Here is a 25,496-nt window from a genome sequence, read left to right on the forward strand (position 1 = left end):
TTAATCATCTTTTTAGTGGGGTCACAATTATCTGTAAAAAGATAAAAGAAAGCCCAGCATTTTGAGTTAACACTCAGGACTTTAGTTTCAGGGAAATTGACTTCTAGCCCAGATTTGAACACTAACTGTATAACCTAAGACAAAATTTTTAACTCACTGGTCCTCAGTTTCCCTATCTGAGAGAAGCTATAAAATCTTTGCAGCTTGAGGTCTGTGAAGATTTTTAAAAATATTCTTACAAAATTTTCAATGCAACTAGTATTCTGTGTAATCCTATGTATTTTACTTTATACATTTAAAAATGTTATTCTGAGAAGGGATCCATATTTTGTCAGCCTGACAAGGCCCCCAAAGGTTAAGAACCCCTGAGTTAGATGGGCTCTACAATTCCTAACAGTTTACAATTCTTTGACCAAACAAAACGTTGCTGTTCATTAAGAAGTGGAATACTAAGGGGTTTTAGTGATAGTTTTATAGCAAAGGTGATTATTGTCCAACTCTATATATTTGCCCCCTGAGGGTTTATTCAGGCTATAATTAGACTGTCTCCTAGGCAGAACTAGAGAGAGGGAAAATTGTCATGAATAATTTTTATTTTTATTTTTTGTAGCCCCTTTCTCTCTACTCAGCTCAGCAGAGGAAATGGAGTTAGGTTCAAAGTCCTAGGTACGTTTAGCCTGGATAAGAGAAGACATAATGAGGGATATGAAATAGTCTTCAGAAATCTGAAGTGTTATCACATGGAAGAAGATCTAGGTCTATTCTTCTTGGCCCCGGAGGGTAAAATAATAAGCAGAGAGTGGAAATTGCAGAAGACAGTGTAAGCTGGGAAAGCTTCCAAATAATTAGAGCTGTGCAAAGATGGAAGAAGTCTGCCTCCGGGGGTGATGGGGTTCCCCCCTTGCCAGAGGTCTACAAGCGCAGGCTGGATGGCCACTGGTTGGAGAGGTTATATAGGACATTTCTTGTCATGCATAGCTTACATTGAGCAAACTAGCTCTGAGGTCTCTTCCAACTCAGAGTCTGTGAAGCTGTGATTCTGGGACTTATCTAATTTTAGCAGGGAGAACCTAATTCATCCCCTGGAGAATTTTGATATGGACGGCTTGCAGGGGTAAAAGTGGAAAATTAATTATCACTAGTATGCACAGTATGTCAAATTCACCATCATTGAGAAGACTTTTAATCCAACCTTGCCAAGAGTTTCCAAAAAGCAGCAGACCTATAAAAATTTCTGTTTATCCCCAAGTTTTGCCCTGGCTCCATCTATATTAATTTGTCTATCTGTCTGTCTAACTGTTTGTCTCTCCCCATTCTTCCACTTTCTTTTCTTTTTCTTTTTCCTCTTTCTTTGTCTCTTTTTTCTAATTCTCTTTTTCTCTCTCAACTCCTTTTATTCCTTCCTCTTTCTCTCTTTTTCTTTCATTCTTTCACTCTTTCTCCTCTCTATTCTCTCATTCTTTTTTTGTTTTGTTTCTCTTTTTTCTTTATCTTCCTTTCTTTTTCTTTTCTTTTCTCATTCTCTCTCTCTCTCTTTCTCTCTCTCTGTCTCTCTTTCTCATTTCTCTGTCTCTCTCTCTCCCCAACTTATCTTTCTACTAATCCCTCTATCATTAAGCTAAAGATTGGGGAAAAGAATTGTCTTCCAATAACAAATATTCTGAGAGAACACAACAATATATCCTTGAAGAATGATCAGAACCATAGTAAAAGAGAGACAAAAAAACCCAAGTTTCTTTCAGACACTGTCTGGTTTCCTTTAGGACTTGACCAGGTAAATTAACCCTAATTTTCTTTAGCCTGGTGTCTGCACTCAAGATTCTGCCCAACCTAGCATTTCCTAATTCTTGCAGCTTTATCTCATAAAATTGCCTTCCACTATGCTCCAGTTAAACTCAACTGGAGAAGAGAATATTTGAGGGGAGAAGACATGATAGCCATCTTTAAGCAATAGAATATGTGATACACAGAAGATAGATTAAACCAGTTTTGTGTGGCACCAGACATGAGAAGTTGGAGCATTAGGTTGAAGTTGCCAGGAGGCAGATCTGATCTCAATGTAAGGAAATATTTCCCCTAAAGACTTGAGCCACCCAGAGCTGCCTCATGAAGTAGTCAATTCCTCATTACTATAATTCATGAAAGGCAGGTACATTGTATTTTCTCTTTTCCACTCTGTTTAGACTAAATAATCGACTAAAAATGATCTTTTGAACACCTTTAATGTATAAGGCTCTGAACTTACATCTGTAAGGATGAATATTAACTCAGAGAAGTGTTATTCATCCTATTTAATACTTTCACTCATTTTCATTGATAGATAAATGGGCCTTTTCCATAATTTTCCATGTGGGAAAAGTTATTTTTATTCTGCCCATATAAACCAAATTGTGACGCAGTGCACTGTTGAAAGACATATCCCTATCCAGCAATATTGTGTATTTATTAGATTTCTTTAAAAAAAACAAACAATAAACTTCTTTTAGTTTGCTGGCCAGTTCAAAAATTAAAAGCCCTTTCATTGCTAAATACCTTTTGCTGAATGGACTAAATGGAATGACATCAAGACATGGAAAGCTTCTAAAACCAGAGGCAGAGTGAGTCATGCTAGCCACAATCTTTTGCAGTCCATTAGGACAACCCACTGATCTCAGATGTTAGCCTAGACACTTTGGGTTCTGTACAGGAAACCTGGAGATCAGCAGTTGTAGACAGACTGGTTCTAACCCAATAATTTAGGCCAAAATGTGGTGTGAGCAATGTCTGTAATAATAGGATTCTCTCTTTCCTCAGAAAGGTTTGAAATGCTTCACTTCCATTAACCCATGCATCCTTACAGCCTCCCTAAAGGAAGACAGTCCTCTTGAGTAGAACTGATCCCTTGCCAAGGATGCCATAGAGGGGATGGCTTAGGGGTTAGACCACATGAGCTCTTTAGAACCATTTCTCTTGGTGGTTCTATGACTCTAGTATTCCCATTTTGCCATTGTGTGAAATTTGTGGCCTAAGGAAATTAGCAAAATTCTCAAGGTCTCTCAATAGATCATAGGATGAAAAGGAAATAGCCTTCCCCTCTTGCCTTGAAGTTGTAATCCTGTGATTTACGTTAACAGGAGAAAAAAACACCAATGTTACATAACTTTTTCTAAAGTATAATCAAGTCTTAATTAGCCACTCTCTGGTTTGGAAGAGGTCTCAGACATCATGTAATTCAACTGGTATCTGAACCTTTATACAATGATGGACCAATAGTCTACTAGCCTCCACTCAAAGACATATGGTGATGAGGAATTCAGGGAGAGGCTCAGAGACTCCTGTGAATAACAAGGTCTATAGACAAGCCAAAAGTCAATCATAGCCACATTCAATTCAATTCAATTCAATTCAATTTGAGCTTCATTTCACATCTGCAAAATAAGGCAATACAAGGCAATGGGGTAGAGTAGAAACACTGAGACTCCCAAGTCAGAGGACTTTCTGTAAATGCCTCACTTTCCTTATCTCCATCATTCTGAGGTTAGATTAAATGACTTCTGAAGTCCTTACTAGTGGTGACCACAGGAAATATTAATTGAAAACCTACTTTGTGCACGGCATTATACTAAAATGAAATTAAACTAGATGAAATTAAATAGTCTCTGTCCTCAAGGAGCTTATCTTCTAGTTGAAGACATAGGATAAGTATATAAACTGCTGCCATATGAATTAGACAAGATGTAGAGGAAAGATCATTTCAAGTTTCATCAACCCCTCTTGTTTTTCTTTGCAGGAAACGCTAGCCCTGTTATGAATTCATCAATCATTTGTCAAAAATCTTAGAGTTTAGGAAATCCCCAGGTTATTTTTGCCAAGAAGTTTTAGAATTTTATGCTAAATCCGTGTTTTTTGAGGTGAAGATGAAATCTTTGTATTAAAATTGAAGGTTTTTAATTCAATGATAATTTAATAGCACCTACTATGTGCAAGATCTTTGACAATGCTTGTAATGGATCTATTTTCTCAAGCTGTTTAGTTGGGTTCCAGGAGACACTCAATATTTTTATTCATGCCTGTAATCTTCACATTCAAAAAGACAGACTTTCAGTAGGTCACTTTGCAAGGGGGATGATATATACTCTGAGTGCTAGAACATTAAGCAGATCTTTCCATTGCCAAGGATTTTTAGGGAAAGTTCCACAAATAAGGTATTTTCAAGAATTCCAGGCAAAAATCATTTACTACTGTGGAAAGCATTCTTAATGATCAGAACTGTCTTTGACTTAAAGCTTACTAATATATATACTTTCTTAAATTGGTATTTGTTGTTATATATTTTTAATCCTCCCTGATGTTCTACTGGGAGAATGATAATATTCTTTTTTGTTTTGTTTCATTTTCTTTTGTATTGCTTTTTTCTTTTTTCTTTTTGCTTATTCTGTTTCTTCAAATAAAATAAATTTGGAAGAAAAAATAAAAATAAAAAGCATTTATTAAGCACCTACTATATATCAGGCAGCAGCTAGGTAGTACAATGGACAGAGTGTCGGACCTGGAATCAGGATGATTCAATTTTCTGCGTTTAAATTTGGCCTCATACACTCACTAACTGTGTGATCCTGGGTGGATCATTTCACCCTATTTGCCTCAGTTTCCTCATCTGTAAAAGGAAATGGCAAACCACTGTAGTATTTTGTCTGAGAAAACCCCAATGGGGCCATAAAGAGTCAGACATGACTGGAAATGACTCAACATGTGCCAAGCACTGTGCTGTGTTAGAAATGGTAAAATGACTAGTCCAGAGTCTAAAAGACTAGTTATTGGCTAAGTTAGGATCAGAATATTCAAACAGCCACCCAAGGGATGCATGAAGCCCACAACAAGCCCAAGTATAGAACTAGATTAAAATACGTGTGGGAAATATTTAATTAAATAAATAAAAATGGATAACATCACATTTTGCAACTAAGTCTATATGTGACCTGCAGGTATCCCTGTGAATGATTTATTAGGCTTGCTTCTGTTTGAATCTGACAAAACTAGTCAGGATGATAGTTATCTTTAAGTAATTGAAGAGAAGCAGGATCTGACTTGTTTCTCTTCGTCCCAAGAAGCAGAATTAGAGAGGAGAGACGAAAAAAATCAAGGGAGGCTGATTTAAATTTGGGGTAAGGAAAAACTTCCTCACAATTAGAACTGTCCGAAAGGAGAATGAGACGCCTCATCAAGTAGCGGGTTTCTTGTGGCTTGAAATAATCAAGGGAAATCTGGATTACTATAGGGAACATTGTTGATGAGATTTTTGCACCCTTATGAGGTTGAAGAGATGCTTTTTAGGATCACTAGAAACCAGTAGTTGTTTCTACATCATGAAAAAGCATCTTAGCGGCAAAAATGGGAGAATCATTTAAAGAGGGATACAAGAAACAATTTTTTTGTGACTGCAGTTGTTCATTCATTTATTCAAGCTTAACCTTTGTGACCCAATGGACCATACCATACCATACTAGAGTCTTCTATCCTCCACTTTCTCTCAAAGTCTGTCCAAGACAATTTTCATTATTCCCATTAAATTATCTCTCCATCTCATCCTCTGCTTATCTGTCTATTTATTATATTTTCTCTTTGTCTTTGAGCTTTCCCAATAACAAAGTATATTTCAATAAGACACCTCTTCTCCTTATATTTGTTGTTATATATTTTGAATCCTCCCTGATGTTCTGCTGGGAGAATGATAATATTCTTTTTTGTTTTGTTTCATTTTCTTTTGTATTGTTTTTTTTTCTTTTTTCTTTTTGCTTATTCTGTTTCTTCAAATAAAATAAATTTGGAAGAAAAAATAAAAATAAAAAGCATTTATTAAGCACCTACTATATATCAGGCAGCAGCTAGGTAGTGCTTCAACTTTACTCTTGGATCTTCCAGTGACTGGCCTGAATTAGTTTCTTTAAGTATTGATTTATTTGATCTTCTTGCTGTCCAAGAGGATTTCAAAAGTCTTCTTTAGCACCACAATTCAAAAGTATTGATTCGCTGGCTCTAAACTTTTCTTATAGTCCAACTCTCCCAGCCTTGCATTGCTATTGAAAAAGTCATACAGACCTTTGCCCACAAGGTGATGTCTCTGCTTTTAGTAGGCTGTCCAGATGTGCCATAGTCTTCCTTCTAAGGTGCAAATGTCTTTTAATTTCATGGCTGCAGTCATCATCTGCAGGGACCTTTGAGTGCAAGAATATAAAATCTGACCTGTTTCTTCCCAGGCTGAGAGGTGAATAGTAGGCAAATAGAAGATACATTCATCATGAGAGAGAAGATAGTATAAAAGTTTTGTTTCTGAGATAGTTAGGGTATAATAGTGGTTATTATCTTAGGGTTCATTGATTTGTTTTTTAAATATATTTCAAACTGGAAACTGGGTGGATGCCCATCAGTTGGGGAATGGCTAAATAAATTGCAGTATATGAATATTATGGAATATTGTTTTTCTCTAAGAAATGACCAACAGGATGATTTCAGAGAGGCCTGGAGAGATTTACATGAACTGATGCTGAATGAGATGAGCAGGACCAGGAAATCATTGTACATGGCAACAGCAGGATTATACCATGATCAATTCTGATGAACTTGACTCTTTCCAACAATGAGATGATGCAGGCCAGTTCCAATGATCTTGTCATGGAAAGAGCCATCTGCACCCAGAGAGAGAACTGTGGGTACTGAGTGTGGATTGATCATAGCATAGTACTTTCACTCTTTTTGTTGTTGTCTATTTGCATTTTTTTTCTTTTTGATCTGATTTTTCTTGTGCAGCATAATTGTGGAACTATGTATAAAAAAATTGCATGTGTTTAACATATATTGCATTACTTGCCATCTAGGAGAATGAGAGGGATAAGGGAGGAAGAAAAAAAATTGGAACACAAGGTTTTACAAGAGTGAAGAATTTGAAAACTATCTGTGCATATGTTTTGAAAATAAAAGGCTTTTTGAAAAAGATGGACATTTTAAAAAGATATGTGGCACAGTGAATCAAATACTGGGCCTGGAGTCAGGAAAAACTGAGTTCAAAGCCAGCCTCAGATACTTACTAGCCATATGACCTGGGTCAAACTTAGCCTCTGTTTGCCTCATTTTTATAATCTGTAAAATGGGAGATAATGATAATAATAATTGCACCTACTTCCCAGGGGTGTTTTGAGATAATAATTGTAAAGCACTTTAGCACAGTACTTGGCACATAGTGTTTTGTAACTTAGCTATGATTATTATTATTAAGATGCTAGTCAAAGCACAAATATTAGCAAAACCTTCTAGCTGAAAAAGATCTCAAAGGACATCTAGATCAACATACAAGCACCATAATTCCCTTTACAGCTTCTTTGAATAGGGAATATCCAATCAGAACATCCTGATTATCTCAAGTAAGAAGAAACCCACTCCCTTCTAAGACGGTCTGTTCCACTTTGGGATCACTCCAATTAATGGGCAGTTTTTTCCTGACATCAAGCCTAAATTTGCTATCTGAAACCTAGCAGAACAAATGTAATTCAGCTTCCCTAAGAACCCTTCAAATTCCTCAGTGCCCAATGTCAGCACCATTGAGCAATGCTTCACTAGACATTTTAGTTCTGGCTTTTGGTAAGGCTGTTAAGTTGACAAGAGCATCATCTCCCTATCGCCTTTCTCTTCGATACCCACAGCAGAAGACATCATCCCCTGATGTTAATATCTTGGAAAATCCCAAAGGAAAACATGGAGCAGGGCAGGTCCATCATTTCAGTTGTCAACACTACAACAGATGTGTGCAACAAAGGCTATGTTTTCATGAAAATATGTATGGAAGAAATCCAATTAACAATACAGATATCTAGAGATGGTATCAGCATGGAGACAGAAAAATATGTTTTTAAAGGAACATTTCTGCTGAATTTCTCAGAAAGCGGGGCCAGTTCCCAAAGATTCTGTGTTCAGACAAGATGGATCAAGGTCAGCTGGAAGGGCTAGAAAGTCATGAGAAGGTTAAAACATGGAAGGAAAGTAAGTACCCAACTCTGAAACATCTCTGTGTTAGCTTGTGCCAAAACCAGATGCTTTTTGCTCATAATTATGATAATTCATTTAACTAGGAATAAAATAGGGCATGATTGTTTACCACAGCCTGTTTCCCTAGACAGGCAGAAAGATGAGAAGAAAAATCTCAGAGGTTTTGCTCTTGGTTAAATGAATAATTTTCTCCATTTATCCAGGAAAAAAAAACTACACATAACAACAAAAATTATTCATCTCCACATGAGGCAGTGATTGTAAATAAGCATCTTACACCTTCTTGCATAGACATCAGGGCAGGAACAAGCTGCCAAGGAATTAAACCTATTCTGAATTTGATGTCCATCAGAGAGAAAAAATAAACCCATGGTCTTTCAAAAGCCTGCCCACCCAGCAGATGTTTGACTTCCCAGGACCTGGTTTCCAAAGCCAAATCAAATGGTTGTGAAGTGAAAAAATCACTTGAGAGCTTTATCTGGAAACAGGAAAATAGTGGAGGGCAATGAGTCTTCATTCAAGAAGACGAGTTCAAATCTCTTGGTTTCTTCTACTTATCACTACCACTATGGCCAAGTTTGTCTCTCAGCCTTGATTTCCTTATCTACAAAATAAGAAATTGGAGACTAGAGCTTGCAGCTCTGATAACATATGAAGGAAATAAGTATTTATTAAGCACCTATTATGTGCTAAGCATTTTACATCTCATTTGATCCTCACACTGATCCTGGAAAGTAAATACTATTATTTCTCCCATTTCACAGTTAAGGAATCCGAGGCAAACAGAGATTAAGTTACTTGCCAGGTCATACAATCAGAGAAGTCTGAAGCTAGACTTGAACTCAGGTCTCCTGAACTCAGCTACCCAACTGTCTCTAGGAGTCTAGGAGTCTACAATGCCACAGCAGCAGAAAATTTGAAACAAGGACAACATTTGTAGGCAGGCAAGTTCTTAAAATAAGCTCCCAAGAGAGGTTATTTGGTTAATTTACCTTCGCCACTAAATTCAACCAATATTTATTAAATAATAATTTAATAAATTTAATAAACAATTTATTAAACCATAGTTTAAAATTAAAACATTATTTATGTGCAAAGGATCGTACTATACCTCAGTAGAACAACTTACATTGCACAGGGGTGGGTGTGGGAGTTTACAAGGAAATAAATACAGAGTATTTACAGAGTACAGAGTACTCTGTACAGAGTAATAAAAAAGTAATTCTCAGAGTGAGAGTATTTTAATAACTAGGGCATCAGGAAGGACTTCATGTGGGAGGCGACATCTAACCTGCGATTTCATCTCAAAGAGCCTTAAGAATAATAGTTAGAATGTTAGTTGTGACAAGATAAAGGTGGGAGTGGTGCAGGGTGCAGGGATAGAGGTGTATAGAGGGGGAAATCGTTAACTCATGAAGACTGAAAGAAGAAATAGAAAGGGTAAGAAGGTTGATTGGATGAAAGGTTGAATAATTCTATAGGAAGAATGTTACCCCTTCTAAGCAACACTTGCTACACTGGACCAATGTGGGCAGGTTTGCAGAGAGGAGGGAGGGGAAGGAAAGGGAAGGAGGAAGGGAGAGAGAGAGAGAAAAAGAGAGAGACAGAGACAGAGAGAGAGAGAGAGACAGAGAGAGAGACAGAGAGAGAAACAGAGAGAGACAGAGAGAGAGACAGAAAGAGAGACAGAGAGAGAGACAGAGAGAGAAAGAGAGAGAGAGAGAGAGAGAGAGAGAGAGAGAGAGAGAGAGAGAGAGAGAGAGAGAGAGAGAGAGAGAGAGAGAGAGAGAGAGAGAGAGGGAAGGAAGGGGGGAGACAGATACAGAGACACAGAGAGAGACAAAGGCAGAGACAGAGACAGAGACAGAGTTAGAGGGCTTCACTCTATTCTAACAAGATTTAATGATTAGAAGTTCAAAATTCCATAGTTCAAGAGATCCACCAATTTTCCCCACAGTAGGCAGGGATTGCATACACAACCCCATGAGGGTAAACTTTTTAAAGATGGCAGCTGCAGACTGCCCAGAAACAATATGGCAGGTGGAAGAAGCTCAAGGTTTGGTAACAAGTTCCAGGTGAGTCACTTACTACCTGTTTGTCCTCATACAAGTGACAACCTCCTGAGCCACAGTTTACTCATCTATAAAATGGGGAGAACAATTCTTGTGGAGTTGTGGGAGGAAAAAGCTTTGCAAACCTTAAAGCAGTGTAGAAATGCTTCTGTTTGCACCTTCTGGTGTGAGGTCAGAGCACATGCATTCTCTTGGAATAATGTGCCTTTGCAAAATGGAACAGAAGGTATCTGGGATATAAATATCCTTCTACTCTGTTAAATACCTTTATTTATAGAAATGAAAGTTAGGAACTAGGATTAATTGCTGCAATATGAAGAAAATGGAAACTAATTAAAAACGAATTCTTCGCAAGCTACAGAAGGGCTGAGGCTCCTTGGAAGGTGCCCTTCACAGGCAGGAAGAGGTTTTGTAACATGAAGAAAATGCTTTTTGTCTTCTCTAGTCATCACACATATGCACACCCACCACAGACACACACACACACACACACACACACACACACACACACACACAAACAAACAAATGCAGATCTTTGTACACATTGGTAAATGAAACTTCCAAAGCTTGTATAAGGAAGAGAGGCTTATCCAAAGTCACATAGTATGTCCATTTCTTCATGCAACCTCAAATAAGTCCTCTCATTCAGACCCAAGTTCAAAATGAATAAAGAAATCTTGGGCCCAGTGGCTGTCCACTAAGGTCCAGTCAAGGCCATGTTTCTTCCAAAGAGCAACAGGCATCTTTATCATGACTTGTGAGGGTACCCTGTATGGTTAGTATGCTTGGAAAAGCTGTTTAAGAAAGAGAGAGAGAGCAGTGCTAATATTTAGCCCCAGAGATTTTAAAACAAGTAACTGGGAGTCTGCTTTTTGAGATAACCCAACTATAATTCTGAAACTGCTTCCTCCAAGGTTAGCAATGAGCTCTTAATTGCCAAATTCAATGGCTTTTTCCAGTTCTTACCCTTCTCAACTTCTCTGCAGGGTTTGGCACTGTCAACCACTGTAGCAGGGCCAACAAAAATTTAAGTATTAACAATGCTTTCCATAATTCCTAGTCTCTATATCCATTTCTTGTTACATGTCGGAGATATGGCTTTTTCTTTTAAAATTCTATAACTCCAACGGCTATTCTTCTTCACTCTAAGGGACGTAAAGGAAGCACTATTGCTTCCTAGAGAAGACACATATACATACTCACTTAAATGATGCTATTTTTAAAAGTGGGAGGCAGTCCCACATAGACTAGAGGAAGAAAGCTTGTGCGGGAGTTAGGAAGACCCAGATTCAAGTCCCAGTTTTGACATATATGGTCTATGTGGTCCTAAACAAGTCATTTATCTCCTCAGTGTTTTGAATGACTATAAGATTGTAAGTTGCAGAGAAGGTGTCAACCAATATCAGTAGGGGAAGCCTCTCATCTGGGAGTTCTTTTACCCTAAGAAAATCACAGTTCAATCCCAGCACTTAACCATTCCTCACTTGTATTATATAAAGTTGTGTTAAATTTTTGTGTATTAGAAGTTTATTCTTCCTCTCCTGTGAAATTTGTGTTAGTATTTCCCAAGTAGAGAAAAGGCCTCTGGAAGACTTTTGATTTCTCACATGAGAAAATAACAATTTTCTCAATGATTTCCTCACCCTTGCTAAGTAAACTGCATGTACTCTATCCCTTGTTTTTTGGTTTTACCCCTAAATTCAGGTCTTGCCCCCCTTTCCCCAATAAGTATATAGGTAAGCCTTCTAGACTCAGACATCCCCATAATACTGGGCATGATAGAAAAGATCGTCCATGTATCCCTTGTTGGCTAACCTCTAGTAAATCAGAAAATATTTTAGTTCAATGTAAAATTATCCCCCTCTACCACTTACTGTACTCAGATTTCCCAAAGGACAAATCCTGAAGAAGAGAGAGTAGATAATTCCTTCTTCCCTCCAAATCAACACTTTAACCTATTCCAGTGATGGGACTTTTCTGACACAAAAAGAGAAAATGTGAGTTTTTCGTCCTCCATAGTACAGACACAAGTTCACAACCTCATTTGGAGAGGCATTAGCTGCCAAATGAAGGAAAAAATCATCAAGTTTCCTCCTCATTTTTAAATTCCTCAACCTCAAAGAAATTTCATTTCAATTGCTTCCAACTCTAGTGATTTAAGCATTTAAGTAATAGCATTTAAGATAACATATATATGCATATATATATCTTTTTTTAAAAAAACCTTGCATAATATACCCTCAAACTACTATCCAGTCTCATTGAAAATTTTTCCACTTATCACTGAAAATTATTCCATTTCTTATCCTCTTTGACCTAACAAAATTGCTTCTGTTCCTCACGTGTAATTTTGTTTGAAGATCTATGACTTTGCATTGACTATACCGCTTGTCTAGTGTGTACTCCTTCCTCACCAAAGTGAGATGGAGTTCTTCTCTTCCTTTAAAATGTAGAGCAAGCACTATCTTTACATTAAGACTTTTATGATTTCCCTTCTCCTAATTGCTAGTACCATGTATTTTCATTCATTTATTTTATACATATGATGCCTGTATCAATGTGTTGTTGCTTCTCCCCTTAGATTGTAAATTACTCTGCCATAGGGATTATTTCATTCTTTATGCTTTTATCCCCAGCACTTGGGATAGTATGTGGCACATAGTGAGGGCATTATACATGTTCATTGTTTGTTGTCCCCAAAGAATTTACATTCCTGTTGTCCTATAAAGTTATCAATTAGAGTGCAAATGTAGCAATAAAAAGAGAACACTGAATGAACTGGAAAACCTCAAATAAATAAAAGCAAAATATATGCAGGTAGTGTTTTGGTTCCAAAGATAATTCATTGAGAAGCAGGATGGGCAGATAGTCTGTATTTTAACTGTAGCCAGTATATTGAAATATTGAACATTCTTAAAATTATTCTATAGAAAAAATGAAAAATATTTACAAAAATATACATTTTCTAATGCTCTAAATCATCTCTTCTGGTTTTACCATGACACATATTTATGAATGTGTTATTAAAAAAAAAAAAAAGAATGAAATTCATGAGTATAGGATGACTATACAACAATTTATATGAAAATAATACTTGAATATTTACTTGGGTCCAAGATTAGTATGAATAAAATACTTGTCAAAAAAGTTGAGAGCTTAAGTTTCATTAATAACATTTTAACATATAACAAGATATTTTTTGGAAGAAATGGAAGTCAGATAAGCCACCAACCTATTTCATGAAAGACAGTCAGTGGTAAAACTCTTCTGAACAGTTTCATTAAACTTAAAGCTTTAAATCAATGTCTTTAAGGAATTAATTCTATTAGGAAACAAGAAGAGTCTTTGGAGGTCATATATTTAATGGTTAGGAAAAAGCTTTTGGACTGATATGTTGACTTTAGAAACAACCCTGTATCCACTCCTATCTCTCAAAAGTGAGTGAAAATATAAAAAAGCTGGAGCAGGAAAATGCACTTTGACATTTTTATTTTACTCTTTTCTTTCTCCCACTTTTTTCCTTGCCTTTCAACTTCCAAGTTCACACATTATTCACTATCCTGTCCTTGATCTTAAAACTTGTTCAAATTTAAGCCCTATGCTATCTTGCATTTCTTCTCCTATTTTTTATTCCTATGGAATATTAAAACATAACTTCATGACTCAGAAATTAGATATGTCAAGTATCTAAAGCAAATTGTGGCTACACCAGGAAGCTATGCAGGTGGTCTCTTAAAGTTCCCCATTGTGTCATTAGCAGCCTTGTTCCCTTTAAAATATACTCAGCTGCAACCATACAGATTTCCAGTCTTTTTAATCAAGGCATATTGATTGCCAACCAAATCAGTTTTGCTGGGATAACATTTCTTCTGCAGCCATATGTAGTAGTCTTACTCTTAAAAAAGCTGAATTTGAGTGTCCTGCCCACATTATCTAAAGGGCATTGTCTGTTAACATAAAAATCACAGAAACTTTGAATTAAAAAAGGAATTTAGAGGTCATGGTTTCCATACTTCCCTATGCAGATATTGTCCTTATCAACTCCTTAATAGAGCATTCATTCCTCTCTGCATGAATGCTTTTTGTAATGGATAGCTTGCTACTTTACATGCTGTTACCTTCTTGGTAAACTCTAATTGATAGTGGATTGCTCCAAGTATCCCTGTAATTTTTACTTATGGTTCTAATACTGCCATCTGGAAAGACAAGCTTTCCCAATGATAGTGTGGTTCTTAGGACTGAATTCTGTGGATGTGACCTGAGCTTTTGAACATTGTTATTAATGAAAATACAATAATATAAATTGTTATGTAGTCATCCTGCACTCATGAATTTAATTATTTTTTTTAAACATAAATGAAACATTAATCTTTGTTTTTGCCTTTGTTTCCAACATACCCAAATGAATTTGGATTTTGAAACTTGCATTCAAGCTAAACCTTGCAGCTTTGTGCCATAGGAAAGATTTAAGAATATGCTTTTCCTGTCAACATTATACACTGTTAAACATATGACATTGTGTCATTGTCCAAGCATTTCCAACTCTACCTAAACAATTCTACATCATCAAATCTACTCCTCCCCCGATTCCCCACAGACATCAACTCATTCCTCTATACCTTCTAATATAGATTCCTTTTCTCATCATCCTTTTAAGGACAAATCTATTGATTTGTATTTGATTTTGGTTCTTATCCTTCCTTCCCTCTTTGATTTTATACTGCAAACAATCCTTTCTTTTTAATATCTAATCTCCTTTTGACTTCCAAGATACTGACTTCTTTGTAGTCAATGTGATGGGATCAAGACTTTCCCTTTTATAATCTAGCAACCATTTATCATTCCAGTTTTATTTATGCCACTCCCCTTTTATGTCAATTACAGAGAAGTAGGAGTTGTGCATCCCAGCAATCCTTTGCCCATTGCCTTTTCATTGCTTTTCTCACATTTTCTTTTATTCCCCTAAAGATTACACTACTAACTTAAGAAATTGTCTCCTTCTTCTGAGGAATGACTCAAATATCATATCATACTTGAATATTTTTCTAATCTTTCACCCATTTCATAAGAATTTATTTTTCTTCACATTTCCCATAAAACATCATCTATACTTGAAATACTTCTTTGCATATAACCCATAGTAATCTAGGTATATGCATCACTCTCATTCCCATTATTTGGTTGTTTCATAATTATTAGTGTGTATATTTATGCATTATATGCATACACATACATATATCCCCATTTGATTATAAATACTGTGAGACTAGGCACTGTGTTTATGCATATTTGTATCACCAGAACCCATCTTAGTGCCTTTCCTTTTTTGAGTGAGTGATGGTGGTGGTGGTCTAGTTCTATTATTTAAGCTGCGTCAGGACCTCCTTCTATGGAAGGTCCCTCTACTGAGGCAGATTAGTTTCTTATCTCAGTTTTAGAGAGATGCTTGAGGCACTGAGAAGTTAAATAATTTGCCCATAGAACATACCAGAAGTAGTACTTAGTCTTACTGCTTCCAATTCCAATCCTCTAGCCATTATGCTGTATGGTTGCTAGGACCTAATGCATGTAATAATTAATTAACAAATGTTAGATAAATTGAATTGACCCATCTATCTAAATGTCTTAAATTTTACTCATAAAAATGTAATGAGAGCTAATGTGTTCTGGTTTATCAAATAATTTTATATTAAAAGAAAATGATCCCAAAAGACCTCTGATCACAAGTCAAGACTTTGATTTTTCATTCTAGAAAGTTAGTTCATATTATCATTATTCATATTTACCTCTCTCTTCTTTTTTTTTCTTCTTTGTCTCTATATCTCTCTGGACAAATAAATGGAACAAATTATGTATGCATGAGCCAAGTTTGCAGCATGATACCTTTGTAATATTATATTAGAAAGGGAAAAGAGAAATAAAATTAAAGTACTTAGGAGTAGCTTAAGCACATTGCTAGCCAAGAAAAAAATCATACACAGCAATGTTCATGTATAAAAGATACAGTACTGATTCAAAATTTCTCCATATAGCATCAGTCACAGAAATTTAAAGATGGCAAGATGATTTTGTCAAACCAAAAATCCCAATGATCACCCTTTGGTTCAATTATTAGGTAGTGAATTTTTTTTTTTTTTTTTAACAAGACACTTTATAACTTCAGCCTTAGTTTATACACATTTTTAAAGTAGACAGATTTATGTCTGAAATTATTTTGCTAAAACATTCTAAGGCTTAATAAGATAATATTTGCAGAGGCCTTTTAGCTTCTTCAAATTTATGATCTTTGGTTATATAGTATCATTTTATTTTCAGCACTTCTAAAATATAGTTATAGAAATTAGAACTTTTGGGGAGGAAAATGTCCTTGTAAATGATCCTTTTCTCACTTTTAAGTGGTTGACTTAATTAAATACATTATGTTAGTTTTTGTTTTTAGTTTGGTGGGAAAACATCATGAAATTTCTCTTACCAACAGAATTTTTCTAAATTGGCTAACAGTTAAATAATAAGTTAATCAACCAGGGGAACTAAATAAACTGAACCACAGATATCTTATTCTTGCTAGCACATAAATATTAATAGAAATGGATAATAGTGAGGTCCTCAATCAAGATAGTATGTACTTGTGATTCAATGGTTTTTAATCAATATTTCCCCACCAAATTCCATTACAAATGAATGCAATAAAAATGGCTTTTCATTTTAAAGGAAATTAATTTGCTTGCTCTATCATCACTTTTAAACTTGTAAGAGAAAAAGGTATACTGAAGGAAGCTCTTTTTTAGTTGAGTACATTCAATGAATCTAATATTAATAAAATTTCATATATAATGAATGAATAAATTATGAAAATACAGAAAAATTAAGTAATTCTTTAAGTTAGAATATAATTTCAATATAGCAAGAGGCCTAGAACTAGCTACATTAGCTGAAAAAATTATTGTAGTGATGTTATTTTCACTATTACAGATTCTTTTTTTTAAATCCCCCCCTCCATTTAATTATACTTTAAAGAAGTTCAAATTCATTTCTACTTTGTATTAAGCAGATTGCATTTTTTCTCCACTAAGGTAACAAACAGTCCCTTTCTATTATAATGATAATCTTAAAAAAAAAAAAAAAAAAAAGTAAACAGCACACAAAAATCTCTTATGCTATCTGTTTATATGATCTTCACTCAAAGTACTGACTCATTTGTTCATTAATTCAACCAATATTTATTAAGTGTCTGCAGTATATGAAGCACCATGATAACTACTTTTGGAGTAAACAAGTGAAGATTAAAACAAGGTCCAAAAGAATCTTATTTTCTAAGAGAGAAGAAAATAAATTTTACAAAGTTATCTATGATGTTGTTGTTTTTTAGCTGTTTAAGTCATATTCGAATCTTTGTGATCCCATTTAAGGTTTTCTTAGTGAAGATACTGGAATAGTTTGCCATTTCTTTGTCCAATTCATTGAACAAATGAAACCTGTGACAAACAGGGTTAAGCGTTGTTAGGGTCACATAACTATTAAGTGTCTGAGGCCCCATTTGAAGTCAGGTCTTCCTGACTCCAGGCCTGGCACACTATCCATGATGCTACCTACTTGCCCACAACTATAATGATGTTTAAAAAAAAAAACAAACCACATCATATGACTATTCAGAATAGGAGAAAACTTGTAACTGACTGGAAAAGATCATGGGAAGTATCAGAGAAAATGGTATTTGAACTGAGCCTTAAATAAAAACAGAATTTTTATCAGCTGATCAGGAATATATCAGGCATATGAGGAGAACATAAACTAAGTGAATGAGGCAGGAAATATGAGGCATGTCAAATATTCCTGGAGTTCTGTGAAGGGGAGTGACAGAAAATGATAAAAAATATTTTGGAGCTAAATGTTAGAAGGTCTTGAATAATATGCTAAAAAGTTTGGACTTGAAAGGAGTAGAGCATCAATGTAGTTTTGAGTATTTGGGATTGTTAGTAGTTTTAATTTTACTTTTCTAATTCATTTATTTAATTTATTATAGTTATAATTGTATAGAATACAGGTGATCAGAATACAAATTTTCATATTGCTGTCATTTCTAAAAAGATAATCCAGAATAGGATTTCCTGTATAATAAATATATTGTTATTGATAATTGTGAACAAATATTTCATTAATTTTGAATAACTATGCTTTGGGAAGATTACTTTTCACTGAGACAGAGAATACCTTTGGTAACATAAAAATTCCTCCTTTTTCATCAAAGCAATAAAATTAATATAGCTTCAGACCTGAGCTCTAAACTATGGCAACCTATTGGAGTTGTAGGCAATAAATGTAGAGGCTCCTTAGTGATGGACCACCTTACAAGAGTTTCCCCCAAACCCCAATCTTTCCACTAAAATCTAGGGGATACAGTCCTTAGAAAAATCATGTGGTCACCAATTACAGGTTTATTTGAATGCTGCAATAGGCCAAGGAGTGGCCATGGTCTTTCATGGGCTAGTTTGAGGCCTGGCTAATGCCAAATTCCTGCTTTTTAAATATTTTTATCAGTCTGCTTCTATTATAGACTTACTACTTTCTCAATGGTTTAGCTCATATTTTTAAAGCTGGAGGGAATATATAATTCTGGGAGTCTAGTTAGTCTCCAACTAACAATGTGATCCTAGACAAACCACTTAATAATAACAATGGATATCTGTTTTTTTTTTTGATTTCCTGTAACTAAATCCTTCTGATACTTTAGTAGCTAAATACCTTTGGAGGAATTCCAAGGTATGCTATTTGTCTGCCTTATTCTCATCTCTACAGAATTTCCCTGGATGTCATACTTGTAATATTTAGGGGAAACATTTTAGATACTTAGTACTCTAAATGAACTTTAATATGGGCATTCCCCTAAAATAAGTTCTTTAGAATTCTAAGCAGGCATAAGTGACTTGCCCAAAGTCACAGAGGTTAGTAAGGAAATCCAACTCTTTCAACTGCATCATTCTCCAAAGTACCTTCTTGACGTGACTTAGGCATGGAAATGAATTTGGCATAAATATGTTCTTCCTCCTCTATCTTACAATATCTTTGTCTCCAAACCTCTCCTCTCATTCTTCCCTTTAAATTCAGAAAAAAAAAAAATATTATTCTTCTCTAAGGTTAACTTCTTGAACATTACTTTTGCATAGTCTTATGGACATTACACTTATATTTTATATCTCCAACTTTTTGGGTTTTCCTCTTTCCTTTGATTTCCCCTCTTCAAATATGTTGTGATCTTCCCTACCTTGGACAGAAGCTCATTTGCCTCTGCTATAATCTATAATTATCTCCCCCCCTCCCCCTTTCACTATGGAGTAGTGGATCCTGGATGCTGTTAATACCTATTCACCAACTACCCTCTTAATCACTAGCGTCTAGATTTCATGCTACTTCTTTGTTGACATTGTTTTCTTTGATATCACTGGGAATTTCATTTTCATTGATTCTAATAAGCTGATCCTTACCATTCTTTTCTTTGTCCACTTTGAATAATTTGACATAACCAAAAAAACTCAATTTTGAAATGGATTTTCTTTGGTTTCCATGACAGAACAATTCTTGTTTTTTTTAATGTATTTATTGGTTCCTTATATACTTAACAAATTGGATTCTTCTATTCCTTCTATAGTATCAGATCTATTCTCTACATGCTTTTCTACAGTTTCTCTTTGAGAACTCATCTATTCTCATAACTTTAACCAGCACCTTTTTGCTGATGACTCCCAAATTTCTATTTCCAATTATGTAATAGATATTTTCATTTGATATATTATTTTCACTTAACATTCTTTAATCTAAAATTATTTTGAAAATTCATTACCTTCCATTCACCTGATGTACTTCCTTCTTTGTTACCTGCTTCTGATAGCAACTATAATATTTTTCCAGGCTCTCAAGTTAAAACACTTGAAGTCTTCTTTGATTCATGTCTCCCCTTTCTTTTTCATACTGTGGAATTCACTTCCTTTACTGTTTTTTTTTTTTTCTTCTTTATTTCTCCTTATCTCTCTATTCTCCTTGTCTCTAGAATCTATACACTGGTTGTTATATATCATTCCTGTTAACTGCCCTGAGCAGTGTCCTTTTTCTTAAAAACATCCTAAACACTGCCATCAATCCAGTAAATACTTCACTCAACCTGCTGAAATTTTCCTTATTTTCTATTACATGGAATATATTTCTCTGATTTTCAAGGCTACTCAAATTATGACCCTCATATAGTTTGTTTCCAACTCATGCCAGTTTTAAAGACAAGTGGATTAACATATTCTTGACACACAAGATAATATCCAAGCTGGAAAGTTTAGTACAAAGAAATAATCAATTATTTGTAATGTGTAAAATACAGAGTTTAGAGGCAAAGAATGTGTGTTTGAATCCTAGTTCTCATACTGATTGGCTGCATAATATTTTAGCAGTAACTTCTCCAGGTCTCTCTCTCTCTCTCTCTCTCTCTCTCTCTCTCTCTCTCTCTCTCTCTCTCTCTCTCTCTCTCTTTCTCTCTCTCTCTCTCTCTCTCTCTCTCTCTCTCTCTCTCTCTCTCTCTCTCTCTCTCTCTCTCTTTCTCTCTCTCTCTCTCTCTTTCTCTCTCTCTCTCTCTCTCTCTCTCTCTCTCTCTCTCTCTCTCTCTCTCTCTCTCTCTCTCTCTCTCTCTCTTTCTCTTTTCCCATCTGTCTCTCTGTCTTAGTCTCTCATCATCATCTAAAAAGAAAGATTTGGACTAGATAGCTTCTCTGGATTCTTTTAAATTCAAATTTATGATTCTATGCATCCTCAATTAATTGTACTGCAAATCTTTAGCAATGAATATTTATAACTGTATTAATGTGTGGATATAGTTTAGGAAAACAAAAATAATACAAAAATCAAACAAAAATGTGGTTGATATACTTCAGTTATTTTGGGGGGGAGTTTTGCACTGATTTTTCCTCCTTCAGTATGATATTGTTAGATGTTCAGACCACTGTGGCATGGTGTTGCAAAGAATAGTGGTCATAGTAGTTTCCAGAGATATTGTTTAAGTCTATCATAACCTTAATAGTGAAACAAAAAGACTTAGCCTAAGTTAAATCCCAATGAACCCTAGTAGTCCTTGTCCCAACAAAGTTCATTGTCTAAAAGTCAAATTTAATAATGCATAAGGGCAAAGATCATTTTTCAAATAGCCCTGGATTTAATGTTAGACATCCAGGCTCTGCTTCATAGGAACTCAATGACAGTGAATTTAAGTCAGTCAAGAAACTTTCTGAATTAGTGTCAGCCTCGTAAAATGGGATAGTGACATTTGTACTGTCCAGCAGAGGGAATTATATTAAGGCCAGTGCTTTTAAAAGTGTTATGGATATATGAAAAATCGCTATTTTATTAGTAATATCATTGACAGAGAAAGACCTGGAATGTTATATAATGTTCTGAAAATCTTATATAAAACATTCCCAGTCCCACATAATACTGTAGGTTCATCTTCTTCCTAATCACATCATTTATTTAATTGACTTTAGTTAAGCCAATTAAAATACAATTCTGGATGTTATAACCAAAAACAATGGGAAATTGGATTTGTTCAATAGTAACTTATTATAAATAGCTATATTTACTCTAAAACTAAGTTTAGGTGAAACAGAAACAGATATCTTTAATACTAAATGCAAGTATTTTCTAGAATGTAAAAATTAAATAATTTCGAGAGTATATAATTAGAAATGTTCCATTTGTATTGAGAATACAGAACCAGAAATCATAGTAGGTTTGCAACATAGATGTTGCAAAATGGCAAATTTAGCCTCGATATAAGACCCAAAAAATTTCTAGCAATTAAAGCTATCAAAAGTACAATGAGCTGATTTAGGAAATAATAATAATATTTTTTAAATGCTTTAAGATTTCTAAAACACTTTACAATATTCCCTCATTTTATTTTCATAATCACACTGAGAAGTAAGTTCTGTTATCCTATTTTAACAGATAAGAAAACTTAGGCAGATAGCAGTTAAGTGACTTTTCCAAGGTCATATTTTCTGAGACTAGTTTTAAATTCAGATCTTCCCTACTTCCTCTCCAAAATTTTATCCGCTAGATTGCTCTCATTGATGATCTTCAAGCAAAAGTTAATTTGCCACTTATCAAGTTTATTGTAAAGGGTATTCTTGTCCAAGTGTGGGGCTGAATAGTTCCAATAGTCATTCAATTAATAAGCTGTTAGTACCTCAGGATATGAGCAGATTTTATGGCAATGATGCTTCATTCTGATCTTATTAATGAACAGAAACTAGTAGTAATAACACTTCATGGCAATGGCAAGTGTAGCAATGAGAATAGACCTGAACTTCTAAGTGTTCTGAATTTAGAAATCTGGTCACTCTTCCCTAAGACTAATCATTTGACTACCTGGTGGCTAGTTACTTAACTGTTCTGCCTGTCAGTTTTCTCATCAGTAAAATGGAAACGTTCACTCCTATTCTATGTCACAGTTGTATACTTCAACTGAATACACAGGTAAAATACATTATATATTCATCCATAAAACAAAAACATCATCTTGCAATATTTCCTTGACTGACAGCTATATAGCTCAGTGGATAGAATACTGGGTCTGGAATCAAGAAGGCCAGAGTTCAAATTTGGACTCAGTCACTTACTAGTTGGGCAAGTCACTTAATCCTTTTTGCCCAATTTCCTCATCTATAAAATGAGCTGGAGAAGGATATGACAAAACATTCCAGTATCTTTGTCAAGAAAACCTTGTGTACAGTATGGTTCATGAGATCACAAAGAGTTGAAAACAACTGAATTGCTGAGCCACTACAATTTCCTTGATTCTTGATAACTACTTTAGTTGTTTTTGGTCTTAGGTTAGGGGAGAAACCCTAATAGAAAAATAAATAAGCTTTCCAATGTCTTGAATTCTTACTATGAAATATTATTTTCATTTTCCACTCATTAGAATGTATGAAGTGACAGTGTTCTGTCTGCTTTATTTAGGAGTGTATTGATTTTTTAAAGAAATACTAATTCAACAACATTTCCAAATTTAAGCACTTGTGTTTTCCTTCAGTACTCTGACACTCAAAAGAGGGTCATTTCTAAAATGTATTAGATAGTGAGCTCAGTATAGTCAGTACAGTCAAGAGTGTCACATAGAAGAACAAGAAAATTAGAACTATCTTAGGGATGCATTCAGAAGACTTATCCTGCCTAAGAGAAAGATGGTAATAATTGTGCTCTACTTTTCTAGTTTGACCAAACTTAGAAGTTATGGTTTGTTCTAAGTGTTCTGTTTTGGAAATGATAAGTTAATTTAAAAGTCATTGAACAAGGCAAAGTATGATAACAAGGGACCTCAAGTTCATCCCATGTAACAGTTAGTTCAAGCAAATTTAGAATGCTTAGACTGAAGAAGAGGAAATTTTGGAGTAGGAGGATCATGATACCTTTCTTCTAATATCTGAAGGTAATTCATGAAGAAAAAGGATTCAGGCTTGTGAAAAGAAAATGAAGGACTTCTCTTTTTTTCTTTCCATTTTCCTATCCTTTTTCCTATACTTTCCCTCTCCTCTTTCCATTCTATATCATTCTATATCATTCCCTTCTCTCCCCTCCTTTTCTTTCCCCTCTATTCTCTTCCCCTTCTCTTCCTTCCTTTTCCCCTTCTTTCCTCTCCTCTCCTCTCCTCTCTTCTCCTCTCCTTTCCTCTCCTCTTCTCTCCTCTCTTTTCCTTTCCTTTTCTTTTTCCTCTCCTCTCCTCTCCTCTCCTCTCCTCTCCTCTCCTCTCCTCTCCTCTCCTCTCCTCTCCTCTCCTCTTCTCTTCTCTCCTCTCCTCTCCTTTCCTTTCCTTTTCCCTTTCCTCTTCTCTTTCCTCTTCTCTTTCCTTTTCTTTCAGAGAAGAGAGGATATTTAGTTAGCCTATACACACAAATCATATATCACTTTTTAAAAAAATAGGTAATCACTCTTCTTGTAAACACTCTATCACTATTTATTCTACAAAATGAGACATTTTTAATAACAAGGAATGGTTTTCACACATGACTTATCATTTATTTCAAGTGGTTTTTATTTAATTTAAATTTAATTTATTAAATTTTATTAAAATAAATTTGAAATTAAATTTAAAATTAAAACTCTTCTAGTGCAAATAAGGTTAAGATTATTTAGAATCCAGGAACAATGGAAATGTTGTTTAAGTTATCTGATTAATTCTGTTTCTTGAAATAGTTTCTAACTTGTTATAGTAACCTTTTATGGTTAATTATTGTATTAAAAGCATTCCATTCATATCTGACATATATCATTAAAACAAACAAGAAAATTTGACAATAATGGTAGAATTATCTTGGTAAACTATAATAATTCTTTATTCTTATGTTGACAGACTATTAAATAACAATTCTTTGTCCTCATTCTGTGGCCATCTAACTGTTTTGAAAATAACTATTTTCATGATTTCTTTACATGTATTTCACTGCTTTCTTAAACAGCAGATTGTTGGGGCCCCTTTGTCTCTCTGCAGAGATCTAAAATTGCAGTTTTTGATAAAATGTGGACATATATGAGAAGTGCCGAGCCTTCTGTATTTGTGAGGACTACAGCAGAAGGAGTAGCTCGGGTACGGAAGTCGAAAGGAAAGTACGCTTATTTGCTGGAGTCCACCATGAATGAATACATCGAGCAAAGAAAACCCTGTGACACCATGAAAGTTGGTGGGAACTTGGATTCCAAAGGCTATGGCATCGCAACACCTAAAGGATCCTCATTAAGGTGGGTGGAATAGTATAACAATATGCTAAATGTTGTTATAGTATCCCACCTACCCTGATGTATCTTTAAGAATGTCTAACGGTTTGTATATGGATATGAGGTAACTCCCATTCACAAAATACAAAAAAAAAAAAAAAAAAAAAAAGTTTCTGAATGTTCATAAACATTTGGATACTGCTTTATATTTACAGCAGGATTTTCTTTTTCTGTTCTGTTCTGTTCTGTTTTGCAACATACTTTTTTTTTTTTTTTCCCTTCTTTTTTGTAAAGGAGTATAAGTACATTTTGATTTGAAGGAATACATATTTTTCTTTGGAATTTCTTTTACTTTTGAGATTTTTTTTCCCCACATTTCTAGCTAACTGTGTGAGTCAACTCCTCATACTCTGCTTATGAAATGGAAAAAAAAAAAAAAAAAAAAAAAAAAAAAAAAGACCAAAAAAAAAAAAAAAAAAAGACCAAAAAATGGCTGAGTTCTATCAGTTTAAAAAAACAAACAAAAAAAAAACTAAAAAAAAAAAAAAAAAAAAAAACAACCAGAAGTAACAAACTGGAAAAAAAAAATGCCACTCACTGTTGAAAACTGGGATATGCTTTGGGGAAAGGAAAAAAAAAATGCACTCTGAATTT

The sequence above is a fragment of the Sminthopsis crassicaudata genome, chromosome 6 (genome assembly GCF_048593235.1).
Source record: "Sminthopsis crassicaudata isolate SCR6 chromosome 6, ASM4859323v1, whole genome shotgun sequence".
Classification (NCBI taxonomy): domain Eukaryota; kingdom Metazoa; phylum Chordata; class Mammalia; order Dasyuromorphia; family Dasyuridae; genus Sminthopsis; species Sminthopsis crassicaudata.